The 22,779-nt window shown below is 51.6% G+C and overlaps 1 long non-coding RNA gene across 1 annotated transcript in view; it reads left to right on the plus strand.

The window, feature by feature from the left end:
- Positions 1-4,578: 4,578 nt before the first annotated feature.
- LOC142928861 (uncharacterized) overlaps positions 4,579-22,779 on the plus strand; it is a 30,064-nt gene continuing 11,863 nt past the window's right edge. Inside the window, exon 1 of the long non-coding RNA XR_012945172.1 lies at positions 4,579-4,869. This is a non-coding gene — a long non-coding RNA (uncharacterized LOC142928861). The remainder of the gene's footprint in view (positions 4,870-22,779) is intronic.

Genomic DNA, 22,779 nt, shown 5'->3' on the forward strand with positions numbered 1-22,779 from the left:
CAAGAAAGCAAGCAAAGAGAGTGATACAGTAGTCGAAGCTAGCTACGTGGTGAGTGAGATGATTGCTAAGGCGGCAAAGCCATTCAAAGACGGCGAGTTCATCAAAAAGTGCATGTTACAGGCTGCAAGTATAGTCTGTCCGGAAAAGAAGGGTCAGTTTAACAACATTAGCCTTTCAGCCAACACAGTGGCAGAGCGCATTTTTGACCTGTCAGGTAACATATACGATCAACTGCGTGAGAAAGCCAACACATTTCCGTGCATACTCAGTCGCTCTTGATGAGAGCACAGACGTCACTGACACTGCGCAGCTCGCAATGTATGTCCGTGGTGTTGACAATTTTGAAGTGACGGAAGAGTTGCTCACAGTGAATCCAATGCATGGCCAGACCACCGCTCAGGAGATATTCCGCCAGCTGTGTGATGCCATTGTGGGTGCCGGTTTACCATGGAAGAGGTTTGCTGGAATAACAACCGACGGAGCGCCATCAATGACAGGGAGGAGAAATGGACTGGTGGCACTTGTTCAAAGAAAACTGGAAGAGGAGGCTGTGGAGGAGGCCATTGCTCTGCACTGCATTATCCATCAGCAAGCCCTTTGCAGCAAATGCCTCAAGTTTGACAATGTGATGTCTGTCGTTGTGAAATGCATCAACCATATAAGATCCAGGGGCTTAAAGCACCGGCAGTTCTGCGCCTTTTTAGAGGAAATAGAGTCAGCATATGAGGATGTGCTCTACTTCACCGAGGTACGTTGGCTCAGCAGGGGAGACGTCTTGAAGAGGTTTTTTGAGTTAAGAGCAGAAGTGAAAGCCTTCATGGAGAAGTATGGGATGGCTGTTCCTGTGCTAAGTGATCCCAAATGGCTCATGGACTTAGCTTTTCTTGTTGACATCACACAGGAGCTGAATGTACTGAACAAGAAGTTAAAAGGCCAGGGGCAGCTTGTCAGTGCTGCCTATGACAAAGTCAGAGCATTCTCCACAAAACTTGTGTTATGGAAAGCCCAGCTCTCTCAGACAAACCTCTGCCATTTCACAGCATGCAAGGCACTCATGGACGCGGGCACACCATTCAGTGGTGAGAAGTATGCTGATGCCATTGTAAAGCTACAGGAGGAATTTGATCACAGGTTTGCAGACTTCAAGACACACAGAGCCACTTTTCAAATTTTTGCTGACCCCTTCTCCTTCGATGTGCAAGATGCCCCTCCTGTGCTTCAAATGGAGCTAATTGACCTGCAGTGCAATTCTGAACTCAAAGCCAAGTTCAGGGAGGTGAGTGCAAAAGCAGAGAAGCTTGGACAATTTTTGAGAGAATTGCCCCCCACCTTCCCTGAGCTTTCCAGGATGTTCAAGCGGACCATGTGCCTTTTTGGGAGCACATATCTGTGTGAAAAGCTCTTCTGCACCATGAACTTTAATAAGTCAAAGTACAGGTCCAAACTTACTGATGAGCATCTTCAAGCCATACTGAGGGTCTCAATTGCTTCCTCCCTCAAGCCAAATGTGGCTCAGCTGTGTAAGAAGAGGAAGCGCTGCCAGGTCTCTGGCAGCAAGGAGTAGGTAAGAGAAGCCTATGTTCTGAAGAACCGTTCATGTTCTGAACTGTTATTAATCAAGATTGAGAAGATTGGATCAGTTGTACTTTTTTTTGGAATACTTGATGCGGCCCAGCCTCACCCAGACTCTACCTCCAGCGGCCCCCAGGTAAGTTGAGTTTGAAACCCCTGCTCTAGATGGTTCCTGAATATTCCCCGTAGCTCTGCCCGTTACCTTTGGCCTAGATTGAATCTCTACTCCAGATTGGATATCGGTTACCCAGCGGTGGCCATGCAGATGTCCCCTGTAACCCCCCAAGTGGCGCTCTCTCATTACAAATGATAGCTCAACGAAGTGCATCATCATGTAAATATTGATATCGGCCAAATACTCGAAAGCACATGTTAATTCTAAATGTGGACGGAAAAACCCGAGGACCCGGAGAAAAATCCACTCGACCACAGTGACAGCATGCAGGTGAGATGCGTCTGCCATCTCGAATGAAAACTAATTTATTAAAAGCTAATTTTTGTGGTTAGTTTATTGTCCTTTCCCCACACCTCCGATTAGCATGGTTTGCCACGTACAGTGCAAAAAGAAGTTATACATACATACTTATAGCAGCCAAATACTCTAAACTCATGTTTCTAAATATGGAGGGGGAAATCCACAGTGAAAGAGGCATGCAAACTCTAAATATACAGGCATCAGGGTCGGGATCGAACCCACGACCTCCTGTATACCAGGCGAGGTAGTTAACATCTCACCAGTGGTGGCCAAGACGAACGACGTAGGAGCAGCCCACGACCTCCTGTATACCAGGCGAGGTAGTTAACATCTCGCCAGCAGTGGTCGAGACTAACGAAGGAGTAGCAGCCAAAGGAGGGGACGCGCCAGACGAGATAGATGCCATGGAGATGGAGCGATGAAATCGGCTCACGTGATAGATGACGAGCTGCTTGGGGAAGCTTTAATCGATCAGTGGATTGACCATGACTCATGACGGTGCTTATACAGAGATGTAAGTAGACATAAACTCATAGGAGAAAAAAACTCTGAATAATATACAGCCACAGAGACGAAAATCTATATAGATTCCTAAACAGAAAGACTGATTTTGATAGAGGTATTGGAATAGATACAAATATGCAGTGTATAGATATATATACAACAGAGTGATAGGCAGAAATAGAGATCTATAGACAAAGCGTTAGATCTACAGACATGTACAAATAGATAGACCTACAGACAGATATTGAGCACACAGAAAGACGACAGGTGGTCAAACAGAAAGAGGGCACAGCCTTAACAAAAACCCTTACGAGTGGACACCAGCTCCCACCTCTCCATCCCCTCAAATTCCCCTCACCCCGCCCCCTCTCACTTCCACCCCCCACAGGCTCCAGTAGCGACCCCCCCTCCCTCGCCCCTCCCCCCATTATATCTCCCCCTCCAGCCCCCCACGAACCGCACGCGCTCCCTTCCACCCCACCCCCGTGCTAAGTGGCCACACTCAACCCGTCCACGTCTGTCTGGGGTCGCCACCTAGCCTGGCTTTTTCCCAGGATCGTCATCTATTTGAGGGGTGGTCCTGGAGAAATCTCGAAGTCTTGGGCAGACAATAAAAGTCCCAGTATTTTTTTGGTATGCTTTTTTGCCAGTTGCCTTGAAGTACCATAACAGCGGTCGCAATACAGCCCTCAATACGACACATTTACATGCAGGGGCGGAGCCAGGGGGGGGGGGGGGTGACAGGGGTGACATTCTGCGTGTAAGTGTACGACACTCGGTCTGGCGGACTCCGTGCAACTGCATTGTCAGAGTGTGTCGCCAACCGATGGCGTCTGGTTCAACAGCCTGACTCTAAATCATTCTTGAAATTAACATTTGTTGAATGTCACCCCGGCCTGAAATCCTGGCTCCGCCCCTGTTTACATGTCCAGCTCCCTCCTCTTGAGTAGTGCCAGATTATCCTGGTAGCAGCGATAGCATATGTAGCTACGGGCCCCGCACTTTCAAGGGCCTCGCGCTAAGTGCTTTCAAGCTATCAATTCCGGTTCAGTGATTCTGCACTTGCTCTATTACAATAGTACTATACCGCCTTGAACTTTTATGAACGACTGGGTCTTTAAGGTTAGCGTTTTGTCGTATTATCTGGCTGTATAGCAAATGAAGAAATACGATTACTTTTACTATGCAAGTTAAAATTTGCGTATTAATATTTATGTGTTTTTTTAATATATTTAGGGCCCCTTTATAACATATGCTACAGGACCCGCACTAGCTGAATCCGGCACTACTCATAAGGTGTTGAGATAGTCTTGCTCCCATGCCACGTCCCGGTTTGCTGCATGTCCAGAGCTGTAATTAAAATGCGGAAAATAACGAAGACATCCAGGCGAGAGAGGTGGTGGGAGCTCTCTCAGTGTCATTTAACACTAAGACTCACGGACTGGTCGCGTCGGTAAAACGTGTTTAAGTTGCCTTACATATAAAGGAAGCGCACGCGCGTATCCCGTGCGCAACTAAGATACGCGAACGTCACAAGGAGGACGCGTGGATATTTGCCGTACATTTTCTGCGGAAAAAAAACCCCCAACAAATTTTATTCGACAAAACGGAACCTGTTACACCTTTTAGACCAAAAACAAATGGGACTGTGGAAGCCCGCTGAGTGAGCGATGCGCATCGCCTCTCCGTGTTGTCTCGGCCACTCATGCATCCGTCCCCCTTCCAAGCGCCCCCCCCCCTCCTCCTCCTCACCCGCCCACCTCCCGTGTGTGGCTGGTGAATCGTCAGGGGCGGCAGGGAATGAAGCTTTGTTGGCCCTGTACTAAAGCTCACTCAGCGTGCAATTGTCAATCAAGGGAGAGCCTTGTAATTAGCGCGAGGTGAAGATACTGATACGGGTATACGATGCACCTCCCGCCCCCCCACTCCTCCCTTCATCTCCTAGCCCCCCCCCTCGCCGCCCACCCCGAGAACCCCCGACCACCTTCCACCCCCAACAACCACCCCCCTACACGGCACAACGCCTCTAACGATGATGCATCGTTTATCATCCACTGTTATGGTTCGCACGCGACACGTGCATCCAAGGCACGTGCATCGCCTAACATTCGGCGTTGTTCCCTTTTATGCCCATCTTGTGCAAATGAGAGGACGGAGCGGTGGCGCAATAGTCAGCGCACTGGGCGATGAGTCAGGCGAGCTGCCATCGATGTGCTCACATCCCGCGGCGCGCGACATATCCGATGCGCTCCTGCGCTCACGGCGCTCACCAACCCGATAGCCAAAGGCGTCGTCTACGGCCCAGGACGATGTTCAGGTGGGTTGCCGCGTTTTGGGATTCTTTGGCCAAGACGACCAATACAGACAGAATTGCTCCATGTGGGAGAGAACTGGAGAACCTGGATGTAACGCTGCCCTCTGCCGACGAACCTCGCATCTCCAAGCCACCAACACGCGGCAAGCTCCGGTTGTCGCCCAAGCCCAAGTATTCAGCAGGGCTTAGACTGGGTGTATACTGCAGGGCGCGTGCAGTTTCATAATCGTAAGTCAGTTGTCAGCGTTTCGTTCTGGCCCGATGGAGGCTTCGACTTTTCCATCGCACTTTCGAAAATTGTGTCGGGCTCACGGTGATTGTGCTAAATGACAGACAGGACCTTCAATATCCGCTCTGAGTGCAGCGAGGAGTAATGCGATCACAGCGATGGGCACATCTCAATATTCTCTCGTCACTCATCACCAATAGCCGTGCACGCCTCTTTTAGCCGGCGCTCTGGCTGCAAGGGGTTAGTGGATCACCCAAAGATTTGTGTGACTTCCGACAAAGCCGTGGCGTGCGATGTGGGCAGCCAGAACGGAATAGAGGTTTCCCTCGTTTTGTGCGGGATCAGTGCATGCCATTTCGCGTATATGCGGTGAACGTATTTTTTCCGCACCTACGATTAGCACGGTTGGCTACGCACGGTGCGAAAGATGTTCATCATACATTCCAAAAAAATCGCTATATGCGGTTTGAATTCAGTTGACTCATATGCGGCTATGCGGTCCGGCGTGGGACAACATTGGTTGGTACTGCATTCGCTACTCGGCAGGCAGCTGTCTCGTGCCGTACGTTGTGGGTTTATTTGGGGACTGTTCGGTTCATGCTACGTGAATCAGCTTTGTTTGCCATTTTTTGGAACGCATCCACCACATAAAGCGAGGGAAAGCTCCTGTATAAGCAAGCCACGGATTCGTGAATCCGTCTGTATAGAGCCGCTTTGAGTGTTACCTCCCCCCACCCTCGGGTGAGGGGCGCGGGTTAGGGGGGGAGTCCTTCGAGTATTCTGGTTTCCACCCACAGGTCAAACGCTCATTCATGGTTTCACCGAACATCCCAATGTTTTCATTAAAAAAACAGAGTTTTGAGACTTAGTGAAGCTTTCCTGGATAAAGAAAATAATATTGATCAATTCTAATGATTAGGGATCGTGAGAAATGGCGATCGCGTTTGGAGGCATTAATCCAGCAGCGAACTGATCATGGCTGGTTATGGTCGTTGACAATATAAATAATGGTCTTCGTATCCGGTAAAAATATATATAATAAAGTGCCTCTTTTTGGTCCATCGCCCTAGGGGTTTGGTGAATCATTGCTTTCGAGCAGAATGTGTTTACGCCACAAACCCTGAACAGGTTTTGACTTTCCGTGTCACATCAGCAGAGTCAGGCCGTGCCGCATTCCTCCCCCGTGGTGCTATCACAGCGATCATCATCATCATCATCAGTCGCTGCAGGCGAAGGGGCCCCCGCCCAACACAGAAATTAACTCAACACTACTCAACAGAGTCAATAAGTGTCTCCGTGTGTGTGTGTGTGAACGCGCGCGCGTGTGTATGTGTCTGTTCCTGGCACAGTAGGGGGCACAGGTGGTGCATCAGCCAGTCATCTCAGTCGGTCGATCCGTGGCACTTGGGTTTTGCCCCGTGACCTCCTGCCAGCGGGCGTTCGACACTTCACGTGGCCTCACCGTACACATAGCCTGGCACAAGTGTCGTGGTGACGTCACCGCCACTTAGTGTCGAATGGCGGTTGTTGTTGTTGTCTGTTCCCTGCTCTGATTGCTGCTCACTCAGAGGAGGAGGTGAAGGCGCTGTTGCTGAACCTGGAGCGTGCCACTCAAAGGTGGAGTCTTACCATCAGCGCCACCAAAACTAAGCACCTGGCTGGGTGTTTTGTGCCACCAAACACTCCACCCCCTCAGCTCCCCATGGGCTGTGGAGAGAGTGGAGAGTTTCCCATACCTGGGCAGCGTGCTTATGACCAGCTCCGGTTTGACAGCAGAGGTCTCACTCCGAATCAGTCGGGCGGGCAGCATTATCTTTTCATCCCCGGCGCGATGCTGTGTGAAAGCTACCTGGTCTGTCGCTGCGCACGAAGCTTCGGGTCTTCTCGGCCACAGTCATGTCCTCCCTTCTCTATGCTTGCGAAACGTGGACACCCCTAATGGAACATCTTCGCAGATTGGAAACATTTAGGCTGGCCTGCTAACGATCCATCCTGGGTTTAACCATGCTGGATTGATTGAGCTCACAAATCCTAGAAATATCTGACCAAAGTCCCATCGGTGAGCTCCTCTGGCAGGCAAGGCTGCGTTGGCTGGGTCATGTAGCTGTCGGGGAGACTGCCCCCCGTCTCCCCGTTCTCCTGTGACCACCGTTCTCCGACTCTCCCCCCCTCGCAGCTGCCCCTCGTGGCATGATTTAAATAGCTGTACTTGCCACCTAGCAAATACACCGCGGTGCCCTTCTCGTACACGCCAACCACGAGCTGCGCAGTGGCGAGAGTACCCACGCGGGCAGAATACACAGGACACCACAACGCGCGGGCTGGCAAGTTAATGTGCACGGCGAGCACGCACGCGCGGGCAAAATATACGCTCGTGCGAAAACGCAAGAAACCACAGCGAGCAGGCTCTCAACACTGTGCACCCCTCTCCGTACTCGCAGAAACAACACGACAAGGTTTAATGTCGACTGGCGATTTATTATCCGTTTAATGAAGTTTAATCTACCCGTGTCAGTGTGGGTCAGCAGGGCAGGTCTAACCTATCTCCCGTCGGTCTAGGACCCAATTTGCCTTGTCTCTCCCTACTCACTCTCCTTAAGGGATGTTCCCCCCTCGGCCTTACCTCTCTCATCCGTACTTACGATCCGCTCTCGAGGTGTAGGTAGTCGCGGAGGGGCGAGGCTGCACGTGGCTTTGGCTGGGAACTGGACCTGGCTGCTCTGCAACCCGTCTCACGGACGTTCGAGTAGCAGGGGACGATGACTCCTTGATCCCTCACTCCAGAAGACCCCGAACACAAAAAGAGCTTGCTTCTGATTTTCATCCCTTTTTATCCCCCTACCTCAAAGCTAACGCGCCGCGAACCCTCTGGCCTCTCGTCCAATCCGGAGCCTCGGATTTCCCGCTCTTGGCCAATCGGATTATCCCCCTCTCCTACGCCCGCCCCTCATTGTTTACCCAACGTGTGCAAGTTCGGGGGCACTGCACACATCGTGCGAAGGCGAGGGCCCCTCCCCTCCATTGTTTAACCAAGTGCACGGCATCCTCTTGTACCGCTCCGCCCCCCTCCTGCATGCTGATCCGCGTGTGCCCAGGGTGTTTCCTCATTGCGGTTCTCAGTGAGTTCGCCATGGCCGTACAATTTTGAGTTAATCCACGGCGCCGCAGTGTCATTCGGCCTGGGGGGGGGTCTGCCAATTCCCTGGCCCTGAGAAACCGTGGAGCACCCCCACGAGGGGGGCCCTCGCGTAAAAACTCAGGGGCAGGTGACCCCCCCCCCACGAGGCCCTACGTGAGTGCATGTGTGTGTGTCATGTGGGGGGTGGTGGGGGAAACGAAGCCGGGTGGCTTCTCTGCTGCAGCACCCCCGCCGCAGGCACGGCTCCCACGGAGCGGCTTCGCTGTCGGGGCATCACATAGCCCGCGTGCCCAGCCACCACATGCCCAGTCACCGCGTGCCCAGCCACCGCGTGCCCGGCCACCGCGTGCCCAGCCACCACATGCCCAGTCACCGCGTGCCCAGCCACCGCGTGCCCGGCCACCGCGTGCCCAGCCACCACGTGCCCAGTCACCGCGTGCCCAGCCACCGCGTGCCCAGCCACCGCGTGCCCGGCCACCGCGTGCCCGGCCACCGCGTGCCCAGCCACCGCGTGCCCAGCCACCGCGTGCCCGGTCACCGCGTGCCCGGCCACCGCGTGCCCGGCCACCGCGTGCCCAGCCACCGCGTGCCCAGCCACCGCGTGCCCAGTCACCGCGTGCCCGGTCACCGCGTGCCCGGTCACCGCGTGCCCGGCCACCGCGTGCCCGGCCACCGCGTGCCCAGCCACCGCGTGCCCAGTCACCGCGTGCCCAGCCACCGCGTGCCCGGCCACCGCGTGCCGAGCCACCGCGTGCCCAGTCACCGCGTGCCCGGCCACCGCGTGCCCGGCCACCGCGTGCCCGGCCACTGCGTGCCCAGCCACCGCGTGCCCAGTCACCGCGTGCCCAGCCACCACGTGCCCAGTCACCGCATGCCCAAACAGCTTTTGCTCGGCCAGATAGAGGGGGCTTAACGGGCGCGGCACGGGCTAGAAAGAGATGGAGTGATGTGGTCCAGGAGGACGTGGAGCTGAGTGGACTTGCTGACGACTGGTACCAGCGGTGTCAGGATCGGCCTCTATGGAGGAGGCACGTGAAGGACGCTACTGTACAAATGCAGGCAGTCGCCCTCCAGCAAACAATGGAGAACAGAGGAGCGACGGCTAAAATGAAGCAAGTTGGCACATCAGGGGGTACTGCTGGTGCATCTACCAGTCATCTCAGTCAGTCGACCCTTGGCACCTGGGTCTGTCCCGAGACCTGTCAGCGAGCCTTCAACACCTCACATGGCCTCAAAGTGCACCTGGCCTGGCACAATTGTCGTGGTGACGTCACCGTCACTTCGTGGCGAATGGCGGTTCTTGTTGCATGTGTGTGTGAACTCGTGTGTGTGTGAACTTGTGTGTGTGTGTGTGAACTCGTGTGTGTGTGTGTGTGAACTCGTGTGTGTGTGTGAACTCGTGTGTGTGTGTGAACTCGTGTGTGTGTGTGAACTCGTGTGTATATGTGTGTGAACTCGTGTGTGTGTGTGAACTCGTGTGTGTGTGTGTGAACTCGTGTGTGTGTGTGTGATCTCGTGTGTGTGTGCGTGTGAACTCGTGTGTGTGTGTGAACTCGTGTGTGTGTGTGAACTCGTGTGTGTGTGAACTCGTGTGTGTGTGTGAACTCGTGTGTGTGTGTGAACTCGTGTGTATATGTGTGTGAACTCGTGTGTGTGTGTGTGAACTCGTGTGTGTGTGTGTGAACTCGTGTGTGTATGCGTGTGAACTCGTGTGTGTGTGTGTGAACTCGTGTGTGTGTGTGTGTGTGAACTCGTGTGTGTGTGAACTCGTGTGTGTGTGAACTCGTGTGTGTGTGTGTGTGTGAACTCGTGTGTGTGTGTGAACTCGTGTGTGTGTGTGAACTCGTGTGTGTGTGCGTGTGAACTCGTGTGTGTGTGTGAACTCGTGTGTGTGTGTGTGATCTCGTGTGTGTGTGTGCTCTCGTGTGTATATGTGTGTGTGAACTCGTGTGTGTGAACTCGTGTGTATATGGATGTGAACTCGTGTGCTTCATAGAGGTAGAGGGAAAGGGGGTGGGCGTTGCTTGTGGCTGAGGAGAGGGGAGGGGCTGGAAACAGATACAGAGACAACTAGGGAAAGACACTGACATAATCTGAACCACTGAGTCAACCAGCCAATAGTATTAACCTTTCCACTGGGATAGCGCTAACAATAACCCTACCACCCGGAAAAACACGCGGACAGGAGTGTATACTCACGCACTGCGAGATCAGACACCACCTTGCAATATTGTCGTCGACAGATGTCTGGCCGCCTCGCTCGTGGGAGGTTCGTACACATCACGACTGCCGTCTTTACGCGACCCACCAACTCCACACCTTAAAATTCTGCGTCGCGGGCGTGCGTTATAACTGGGGCAGCCCTTTTGACCCATCCACTGTTCTCCCTCCCCACGCCACACGGGTCACTGACGAATCGAGACTTCATTACCACCCAAAAAAGGCCAAGACAATGTCTCACTCCGGGAGAGGGGTGGGGGAGGGGGGCGACCGTCGCGACGAAGCTTGAGACCAAAAATGAAACACGTGACAGAAATGAAACACGTGACAGAAATGTTTTTGTTTTGACTCTCGCGAGTTTCTGCGCTGCGTCCAGGTGGCTGCTTTGGGCGGCAGTGTTGTCGGTTTGGTTTGGCGGTGTATCCGCACCTCTTTCGCTTTAAACATCGCAGCGAAACTCGAGCGGACATTGTCAGGTGTCCAAGCGGACCTCTGTTCTTTGTCACTCACATCCTCATTTTTCAAATGTAATTTTTTCGTGTGAGTCCGCAGGCCGAATGACATTTTCAGACCGTTGTCATCCAGAACTCGTTCAAGCGCGTGAAATCTTAACTTGAGTCAGGCTTGTTAAACTAATACTTCATGGTGTCCACGTGATGTTGGTAAGTAATCTCCGTCGAAGCGACGGGGCCCTATTCAACACGAAAAATCAATAGTGTATTCTATTCCTGCGGACGGCAATATGTTCAGGAGCGTAATGCCAATGTCGAGCTCTGCTGGCCACGTGTATACAAACTCATCATGCAATAATTGGGAGTGAATACACTGTGTAACACATTTTTTTGTTCCTGGGTAGTAAGTGTTATTTCCTAATTGCTTATGCATCAAAAGTACAGAAAATGGCTATTATTCCCCACAAACTTTGTTTTTGTGACCAGGACAGTGATATCTAGAAATTTACCTATTTTCCAGAACATTCCAGACAGATTCAGTGCTTATTAAAATTGGAGTAACTTATAGAACATTCTAGAACTTTCCAGTAATTATAAATAGTAGTATAAATACAAGGAGGGGCCTTAAGCCCACCAGTTCAGTTTAGTTCCAGCTGGATAGATATCTGCATTTTTCTGAGATGGCATCAAGAGGATGCAAGCATCTGGCAGACGCATTGTGCGATGTCTGCGGCCAATTTATCAAGACAAGAGCGAAAAAGTACTCTGTGGAAGCATCTGCTAAGATGTGTGAGGCCGACAAGGCATATTTCGGCATGCCTTTCGGGGATCAAGACAAACCCTAGGCACCTCAATTCACCTACGAGCAATGCAAACAATCTCTGGAAGGTAAGATGGACAATTGTTGCTCGGAATTTTATGTCATAAAATTTGTTGCAAAATTTTTAATTGTAAATGTTTTACATTTTTAAATGTTTTACAATTTTCAATGTTTTTTGAAAAAATATATCATGTAAGAAAAATATTGCGAGAATCTCTTACACATTAGCCATGGGTGAAATAAATGTATTTTTGTAGGATGGTACGGAGGGGAAAAGAGAGCCATGAAGTTCGCTATCCCAAGAATTTGGCGGGAACCCACTGACCACTCAAGCAACTGCTACCTCTGTATGGTGGACCGTTCCAAACGTGGGACTGGCAAGAATGCACCTGCTATCACGTATCCGGACCTTCCTTCATCCATCGCCGCGGTGCCACACTGCCATGAGCTCCCCGTACCCACTCCTCCGGAGAGAGAACAGCCGTCTTTAGAAGAGAGCAGCAAGTCAGAGAGCGAGGAAGACGTTGTAGATCCAGATGACAAATTCAGAGGTGGAGCTGAGGAGAGAAACCCATACTACCCCAACCAAAAAGACCTCAACGACTTGATCAGAGATCTTGGTCTCACCAAGTTCAATGCCGAGCTTTTGACGTCTAGGCTCAAGCAGTGGAACTTGTTGGATGAAAGTATGCAAGTCACAGATCAGAGGAAGCGTCACCAAGCATTTTCCAGCTTCTTCACCCGTCAAGATGGGCTCTGCTTCTGCCACAACGTAATCAGTCTGGTCGAGGCAATCGGAATCGCCTGTAACCAGAATGAGTGGCGCCTCTTCATTGACAGCTCATCCAGGAGCCTCAAAGCTGTGCTGCTCCATAATGGTAACAAGTACCCGTCTCTTCCCCTGGCTCACAGAGGATTACAACAGCATCAAGACCTTGCTGGACGCCTTGAAGTATAATGAGTATAGCTGGGAGGTCATCGGAGACTTAAAAATGGTGGCATTCCTGATGGGTCTCCAAGGCGGTTTCACCAAGTTTCCCTGCTATCTTTGCCTTTGGGACAGCAGGGACACCAAGGCGCACTACCACAGGTGGGACTAGCCACAGCAGACCGAGTTCTCTGTGGGGAGGAACAACGTCAAGTGGGAGCCACTGGTGGACCCACGGAAGGTGCTGATGCCACCACTGCACATCAAATTGGACCTTATGAAACAATTTGTCAAGAGCTGTAGATAAGGAGTCGGCAGCCTTAAAGTACCTTCAAGACTTCTTCCCTAAGCTGTCCGAGGCAAAGCTCAAAGCCGATGTCTTCGTCGGACCACAGATAAAGAAGATTCTGGAGTGCAATGAATTCCCCAAGAAGCTCACTAGTAAGGAGAAAGCGGCTTGGGACAGCTTTGTCGCAGTGAAGCTCTGTCATCCCGACAGTTCTGTTTCCTTCACCTGAAGAAGGCTACTTGTGTTGTGGCCGAAACGTCGTGAGAATTTCATTGTCTTATTTTATTTTATTATTTTATTCTCATTCTACGTGACTTTACCGAAAGAACCAAAGAAGATTTGTCGCAGTGGTTCGTGGCTTCCTGGGCAATCACAAGGTCGGAAACTATGTGGAGATTGTTGAGACTGGTGAAGAACTACGGCACAATGGGCTGTAGGATGTCCCTGAAAGTCCTTGATGCTCATCTTGATAAATTCAAGGAGAACATGGAAGTGTACTGGGAGGAGCGAGGCGAGCGCTTCCAGCAGGATATACTGGACTTTGAACGCCGCTACTAAGGACAGTATAACGAGAACATGATGGGAGACTACATTTGGGGGCTGATTCGTGAAAGTGATTTACAGTATAATCGTACATCTCGAAAAACTACTCACTTCTAAATATTTTGTAGTAATTTTTGTATTACTTGATTCATGTTGTTTTTTTATGACTTTATGTGAACGAAAAGACCCAAATTCGCCCGTTTCCTCATTGAAAATAGGTACATTTCTAAATATCACTGTCCTGGTAACAAAAGCAAAGTTTGTGGGGAATAATTTTCTATACTTTTTAGACATAAGCATTACGAAATAATAGTTACTACCCAGGAACAAAAATTGTGTTACATAGCGATATTCGTCGGAATTTTGCTTGCGCACAAAGTCATGCTGTTAGATTCCCTTGCGGCTCTGGCGCTGGTCTGCATTTAACTTCGCGACCACAGGGCAAAAAACCGGCAACCATATCCGCACCCGACACACCACTTTCACATATATATCTCGCTAAGGCTGTGCCGACTCGCCATGTGCCACCTTTGGTCTTACCAGCGAACCAATGAAATATTCAGTGAAAAATGTTTCGTATGTTTCTGGTCGCAAACTAATGAACTGCTCCCCCCACTGTTGGCCTAGATGTTCTCTCACTCTCTCGGGTGTAATGGCAGGTGTGCGGCCTCTAATAATCAATCACAGCACCCCGGCTAATTTTCCATCGCTACGAGGTGCCCAGCAGAAGCTGTTTGGAGAATGAGCACCCTTGGACAAATGTCAGGCTGACCTCATGCCCAGGATTATTTATCTTAAAGACTCATCGGTTGGCAGATTTTTGTTACTGAACAAATTTTGTCTTCAGCCCAAAAAAGTTAACTGTATTCATATGTAATAGAGGTTTTTTTGCATTAGATCGCGTAAATATATAAATGTGTCGTTAAAACCCACCACCACCCGACACAGCCAACTAGTAAGGGTTGTCAAGTCAGCATAACATGCCAATTCGTCACTAGTACAGCACACCGATGTGTTGGAGAGCCAAGCCACAACATTTACAATCTGAGTACGACGTTTCGCCAGTAATTACAACTAGCTTCATCAGGCGACAGCCAGATTTGTGGAGAAATCGAATTGTTTTGTTCCTTATATAGAGGCGTAGATGTGGTGACCACACTTCTGCGCTCTTGCAACATGATGGAGGGGGGGGGGGCGGGATTACTGAGGCAACGTACATTATGCATGTGCATTATGCGAGCCCTTTGATCTTGTCCTTCCTGTCTATTGTGTGTGTAGTGGGTTCCAGGCAGACCGGAGACGGAGCGCTTGAGGCAACACGTTTATTCAATATAACTGCGGGATACACGGGTCCCTAGCAAAGAGGGGTAGCGGCCCCTCTACCCGATACCCAAGGGCTAGCATGTCCTAATCACTGGGACTACACTCACATTCCTCCTTCTAAGGGGACCTAGGGGGACCACTGGCCACTCGGTCCCGACCCTTAGAAGGACGTCGGGTCCCGGGGGTTCCCAGGGTCGACCACTGGCCCACTACAGCCCCGACCCTTAGAAAGACGGTGGGACTGGGGGTTCCCAGGGTCCTAGCCTAGCTGGTCTTCTTTCTTCAGCTTGACGAAGACTGCCGGACTCGTCCAGAGGTACGGCTTTTATACCCATGGCCGGGTCTCTTCGCCCCTGGCCATGCCCCTCTGGCAAGAGTCTTTTGTGTCCCCAGATGCAGGAGGCGCTCATGAGCGGCCCACACAGCCTTCCCCCGTAGGGAAGTGGGTACCACCAGCTTGTACCTCAATGCACAGCTGTCCCATTTCATGAATAGGCCATCCCGCATGACAAAGGAAATCGGGCTCCGATGACATCTACCCTCATTGGCGCAACGGCACAATTTAAGTACGGAAGCGTCTTCCACCTGGAGACATCTCCAATCGTCCAGAGAGACGCCCAACAGTGCATCCCGTGCAGTACGCGCATCTGACGCTTTCGGGGAATCCACCCTGGAATTGGCTGCCGCAGCGAGGGAAGGGGGCAAGCTGTCAGCGGGTTCCTTGCAGCGGCCCGATCCCACGAAACGCACATCTCCCAGAGTTAAGCAGTCGTGACAATGCGTCAGCGTTGCTATGTCGGACACCCTTACGATAGACGGCTGTGAAAGAATAGTCCTGGAGGACCTCGAGCCACTGGAACAATTGGCCTGATGGTTGGTCAACTCTCAGGGCATATTGGAGTGCTGCGTGGTCGGAACGTGCGGTAAAGTGTCTACCGTACAGGTAGCGCCTGTACTGCTGAACAATGAAGACGATAGCCAGCAGTTCGCGATGGGTAACACAATAGCGTTGCTCCGCGGGGGACAACACCCAACTGCCGTATGCGACCACGCGTTCCACACCGCCAACAACCTGTGACAATACTCCCCCTATGCCGGTGTTGCTGGCGTCCAAATCCAAGAGGAACGGTACGGAGAAATTTGGGTAACACAAAGGAGAGGCATTGACCAGTCCATCACGAATAGCATCAAACGTGGTTTGCTCCACCTCCCCCCAGTAGAATTTAGCACCCTTAGCCGTCAGTGCGTGAAGGGGCTTCGCAATAGACGCAAATCCTGCCACGAACCACCGATAATAAGAGGCGAAGCTGATGAAACCCCGCACATCACTGACGGAAGTGGGGGTCGGCCATGAGCGGATGCAACTAGTCTTCTCGGGGTCCGTGGCGATACCCGACTGGCTAACGGTGTGTCCAAGATAGCAAACGGAGTTTCGCAGGAGGTGGCACTTCTGCAGCTTGAATTTGAGCCGTGCCCCCCGCATTTTTACAAAAACGGCCCTTAATCGATCGAGGTGCTTGTCGAAAATCCGGCTAAAGATGATATCATCTAAATAGACCAGGCAAGCATCCCACTGGAGCCCAGCGAGGACCAGCTCTATCAGGTGCTGGAACGTTGCTGGGGCCGAGTGAAGACCCATAGGCAGCCGGTTAAATTCGAAGAGGCCCTGCGGTGTGCGGAAGGCCGTCTTAAGCTTGGACGCTTTGTCAAGAGACAATTGCCAGAATCCTGACAAAAGGTCCAGCATTGAAAAATAACGTGCACCTGCCAGGGCATCGAGTGATTCGTCCATCCTGGGGTGCGTCGGCCACGGAGATTTTATTTAGTCGCCAAAAATCCACGCAAAATCAGAGGCTGCTGTTGTGCTTTTTAATGAGGACAATCGGTGCTCCCCATGGGCTGGTGGATGGAGAAATGATATCCGCCGCCAGCATGGCATTAACGGCAACTCTGACATGCTCTTTGTCAGCAGGGCTGAGGCAGAATGGCTTTTGTTGAATAGGGGAGGCGTCACCTGTATCGATGTGGTGACTTAGCAAATTGGTACAACCGATGTCAAATTTGCTTTTACTAAAGACATCTTAAAATTTGCGTAGCAACGCGTGCAGTTTTCCCCGCTAGGAGTCAGTCAGGTCAGCACTGTCCGAACAAACCAACGTTTGTCGAGGACCGAATGCAGTTGGGGTGCGGGAATGTCCCCTACGTGGCCCACCACCGAGTCCCCCAGGGGTGCTGGTGTCGCATGAGCGAGCACAGTACCCTGGGGGATGACGGTGGTACGCAACCCTGCATTCAGGACCTGGATGAATGGATCTTTGTCAGCAGAAACAAGCATCTGTGAAGCAACCAGATCCAACCGGCATACCACCGTGTTCGAGGATCCTAACAAAACCCCTGCAGCTATCGCGTCCGAGTCAAGGGGTTTCCGAAGGCGGACCAACATTTCAGACCCAGGCGGAATACAAACAGTGAGCGACGCCAACGCCTGGACCGTACAGCAGGCTGTACGCAACCGACAAGGTGATGCAACCCTGATTGATTAAAATTTTAATGGGCATCTTCCTCAAGAAGTCCGTTCCAAGCAGACAAGGAACGGCTAGGGTTGAAGAAACCAGAATGGGACCATTCAATTTGACATCGCCTATACAGATCTGGGCGTCGATCCGGCCAATTATGCCCAACAAACCCCCGTTAGTGGCGAAACACGGTACATCAACTGGCCGCAATGAAGGACAGTTTCTGGGTAGAATGTAAAAAATGAGGTCCGAGATGATGGTCGCCGATGCGCCGGTGTCGACCAACATCCGGACCTCGACCCCTTCTATGAAACCCACGATTACGGAAGAACCTGCAGCCGCGGCAACAACTCTGTGGGCCAACTCGGACCACTGACCCGGTCCGAGTGCCCGATCGGTGTTACAATTACCCTGGTCCCCACCGACCGATGCATGACAATCACGAGGAAAGTGATGGTGTGTGTGGGCGGTGAGTGGGGGCCGTGAGTGTGAGGTGCCGCGACTTGCCTGAGTCCATCATGGAGCCGAGGGCGAGTGCAGTGCTGAGGATCGTGATCTGGGGATGCGGCAACACTGGGCCCGGCAGCCAAACGACACGTGTCCCCGTAGGCCGCAATTGTAGTAGGTGATAGACGACACGTCCGGCCGCGGAGTCGTCCGTCCCTGCTGGCGGGAGTCCCCCCGAGGCCGGCGGTCGTCGGACCTCCAGCTCCTCGCCTGGTTTGACGCGAAGGCCCGGTCGTGCGTCGGCTCCTCCTCGGAGCTGCTGGTGTCGGCTGAAGCAGTGCAGGCAGCGAGGCTGGTGTCCCGCTAGAGCAGGAGGTGCGCCCGGATGCAGCTTGCAACGCGCAGGGAGCAGAAATCGTCGTCATCGACTGCGGGCATGACGATGCGCAGCTCCCAAACTCAGCAGCTTCTCCAACACCGTTGCGTCTATGGCCTCGTGATCCATACGCGGGAAAGCGGCCTTGGCCAGGGCCAGCAGCGCGCTATGGAAAGCTAACGGAGTCTCCGACTCATCCTTCCTCCGATTGTTGAAGCGATGGCGGGAGTCTGACAGCAGTTCATAAATCACCTGCATCTGCCGAAGAGCTTGTTGCAGCGTGGACCGGTCCGCATGTGAAATTGTGATGAGGGCGGCGAGGGCATCGTCATCTAGTGCGGCCGGGAGAGCTCGGAGCGCCTCTGCCTCCAACCAGCCAACCATCTCCCGGTGGGACATGAAACGGCGCTGGAAAGCCGCCCAGTCGCCACCCGTAGCCGAAAATCCTTTTAGTGCCGGCAGTCGCTGGTGGACGGGCTGCGAGTGTCCCCTGGGCAGCCTCGTAGCTTCGCTCTTGGTTGGAAGGGCGTTGCTGGCGGCAGGCAAGATGTCCTCTTCCTGGGTCCGTCACGCCGGCGATGATGTGGTGCTCTCCGGTTGGCTCCCGCTGGGACCGGACGTAAGGTGCGCCCCATGGTGCACCGCGTTTCCGACGGAAGCGGCTCCCGCTGTGGCGGGAAGTTCAAAAATGTTGGCGGGAGTTGAAGGCGCGATGGCGGCGGAGTCCGTTGCTCACTGCGCCGCATCCTCCACCCCCGCTGCATTCTCCTCTTAGTGAATATCGCCGAGTAGAGGCAGCGGCATGGAGCAGCTCAGCGAGGCGGCAATGCGTCTACCGCAGTGAGCTGCGCAGTGGCGGTGAGACAACGGGTGGCGGGGCAGGCAGCTGCCCGGCCGGCAGCACTTCCCCATCCGCAGACGGTCCAGCGGCTGCCTGGCCATTTTCGTCCCCGTCTGGGCTCTGGGTACGTGGTCTTCGGCGTGTCTCCATGGCCACTTCTGTCACCAAATGTAGTGGGTTCCAGGGAGACCGGAGCGCTTGAGGCAACACGTCTATTCAATATAACTGCGGGATACACGGGTCCCTAACACAGAGGGGTAGCGGTCCTTCTACCCGATACCCAAGGAGGTATAGCCTCCGGGATAGAGTGTCCTAATCACTGGGACTACACTCACATTCCTCCTTCTAATGGGACCTAGGGAGACCTAGGGGGACCACTGGCCACTCGGTCCCGACCCTTAGAAGGACGTCGGGTCCCGGGGGTTCCCAGGGTCGACCACTGGCCCACTACAGCCCCGACCCTTAGAAGGACGGTGGGACTGGGGGTTCCCAGGGTCCTAGCCTAGCTGGTCTTCTTTCTTCAGCTTGACGAAGACTGCCGGACTCGTCCAGAGGTCCGGCTTTTATACCCGTGGCCGGGTCTCTCCGCCCCTGGTCACGCACCTTTCTGGAACTCTCCAGGGGGCTCTGGAATATCCCCCCCAACCCCTCTCTTGGGGTTGGGAGAGCCCGGCTTATCCTGCCTATCCCGGGTTACCACCACCTATGGACACATGTGTGCTACTACAGGTAAGTGTGCATAACAATGTTATATACAATGCTTAACACCGACGCTACATATGTATTATAATAGCCGTACCAACGTTAATCCAGATTGAAGTAAGCTGCCCTTTGTAGGCATGCATTTAAAAATGTATTATTTGATTATTCGCTTCCACTCAGCACTAAGGCGGTAGCTATCCGAATGGTTAAAGTTATTTTAATTTCTTTCAATTTCGATAGATTCTCTAATAAGTTTTGCACAGAGCTTCAACATTATCAAAATTAATTGAGTGTCATTGTTGGCACGCGTGTTCTGCTACTGCTGACAGTCGTATTTGGGAGAATTTAATATTTCTCTGATGTTCTTTTAGTCTCGTGCTGATCATTTGTCCTGTTTGCCCAACATAACATGTACCACACGTGCAGTTAATACTGTACACACCTTCTGTTGATAGCTTCGGTAATACATCTTTTGTACCAGATGTTAATTTCCGTATTTTATGTACCGTGCCAAATCTGACTCGGATGTTCAATAGGGATTACCGTTGGTGCGGCTATTTTAATACACACAATAGACAGGAAGAACAAGTTTAAAGGTCTCGCATAATGCACATGCATAATGTACGTTGCCTCAGTAGTCCCCCCCGCCCCTTCCACGTGGCGCAAAAGCGCAGAAGTGTGGTCACCACATCGACGCTTCTATATAAGGAACGAAACAGTTGGCTTCTCCACAAATCTGTCTGTCGCCTGATGAAGCTAGTTGTAATTACTGGCAAAACGTCGTACTCAGATTGTAAATGTTGTGGCTTGGCTCTACAACACACCGGTGTGCTGTACTAGTGACGAATTGGCCACGTTCTGTTTACGTAACAACCCTTACTAGTTGGCTGTGTCGTGTGGTGGCGGGTTTTAACGACACATTTACAGGTAGTCCTCTACTTACGATGGAGATGCGTTACGACGACCCCATTGTAAGTCAAAAATATCGTAAGTTTAAGATGGCCTAGCCTACCCAGGAGTCTTAAAGAATAGTGATAATTTAGCAAAACAGAGCAATTTACAGTACTGTACAATTTTGTCGTATCGCTATCGCCATCATAAGATCGAAATATCGTAAGTCGGACCATCGTAACTCGGGGACTATCTGTATATATTTACGCGATCTAACCCAACAAAAAACTCTATTATGGGTGGTATTGGTCGCGAAAGCCTACGTGCTAAACTGTATTCATATAGCTGAGCGTGACTCACATCTCCTTTGGAACAGAGAATTGTGGTGTCAATGGGCTCTCATCTGTGTTGAAACAATTATTCTGACTCACGCAATACTCTGGATAATTCATTGTGAAAATACGTAATATATTTTTTGCAGTTTTGCCGAGAAAAGTGGATAACAGCGTGATAAAATACCACCAATTTGTACCGATGTATGAAGTGGAGATGCAGAATTTTTATTTCTACAAATTAATACAATTTGGGAATTTATGGAGCGTCGACACGCATCTAAAGACACCATGCCGAGTGGTCCAGATGACTTGTGACCCCAAATTTATTGACTCCAAATATTTTTTCCTTGGCTTATTAATTAATATTTTCACATTCATTAGTATGCAAAAATATGAAGTTTTAAATCAATAAATGGGGGGGGGGGTCACAATATATATAGTGCACGCTGCACACAAAGGGGAACTAACACGCGTCGAATGCCCTAGATAAGGGTTCCTTGGCATGTTAATAAATAAGATGCGTCCGTTACACGCAGGTCTCGCTTGAAAATCGAGTTATCGCCGTCGTATTGAAGCCAGTTTGCTTACGCAGTGGAGGAGGGAGGCATGTTGCTCCAAAATGAGAACACTCTAATGGTCTCCTTAATGGTAGCGATGCCATTAAAGTAATTGCGAGTATCGTCTCGTCTTGCAGGTTATTAGTCTAAATCCGATATGACCGCTGAACAATGCTAATGCGCCTCCAGGTAGCACGCACGGACAAATGTCCCCGTGTGCTTCCCATTGTTGTCAATCCACTGCTGATTGGATGAGGGCCTCCCTACGCACAGTGCGGGGCGCCACGGTGGCTAGATGTTAACTTCCTTGCCTGGTATACGCGGGCGCATGGGTTCGATCCCGACTCTGACGATGCCTATTGTTTATTTAGAGTTCGCATGTCTCTCTGCCCGTGGCCACATGGATTTTTCTCCGTGTCCTCCGGTTCTTTTCCCACCCACGTTGAGAGACACGCCTTTATTTGGCTGCTATACATTTCCACGTAAGTCACTTCGTTGAGCTTTCATTTGTGGCCAAGGTCGCTTCTGAAAACGAGCTATTTCGCTCAGTGGGCCATACCTGGTAAAATAAAAATATATATATAAATACTTTAGTAGTTTTAGTTGTAATTACTTGACCGTAACTTCATTGCACGATAGCTCAGTGTGGGTTGCGAACGGCGGGGAGAAAATATTCGAGTGCATAGAAGTCCTTACAGAGCAGCCGTGAATTTTTTCTACGCTGCCCACGACGTATCCCGACAACAGCCCTACAACACCCGTGTTTGGATTGGTGATCGCCCATCCAAGGAGCATTATCCAGGCTCAAAGCCGCTTAGCTTCTGACAACTGACGCGCTCATGCGCATTCTGGCTGAATTTCGCCATCGGCACTGGGTGGGGAAACATGGGTGAAAAGCATCGGTGTCTGCCTTCAAGCAAATCCACAACCAGGGACAGGGTTGTATAACGTCGTCTGAATGGGATCTCATCTCAGGGTGCCGTGGTGTTTCTGCCGAAAATGACTCTTGTCGCAACAGAATGGGGAGGTATCACGGAGTACAGTGTGTGTGTGTATACGTTTTATTTAACAAGTAGTCGGGGGGAGGGGAGAGACACAGAACGTGATGTGCCAGAGCTGAAAGGTTTGACATTAACAGACGTGCTGTGAGCTTGCAGTGGCGCGCATGCGTACCTTGTCCCCGCGCGTACACCCTGGCAAGCCGGAGAAAAAATCCACGCAGGAGATTTTTGTGCTCCTGCTGTGGGTTGTGATTTATCATCATGAGGCCGCAGTAATTGCCGAGGAATGAGCCCACCGCGGAAT

Source organism: Petromyzon marinus, chromosome 2 (assembly GCF_048934315.1).
Source record: "Petromyzon marinus isolate PM22_M1 ecotype Great Lakes invasive population chromosome 2, UKy_Petmar_22M1.pri1.0, whole genome shotgun sequence".
NCBI classification, from domain to species: Eukaryota; Metazoa; Chordata; class Hyperoartia; order Petromyzontiformes; family Petromyzontidae; genus Petromyzon; species Petromyzon marinus.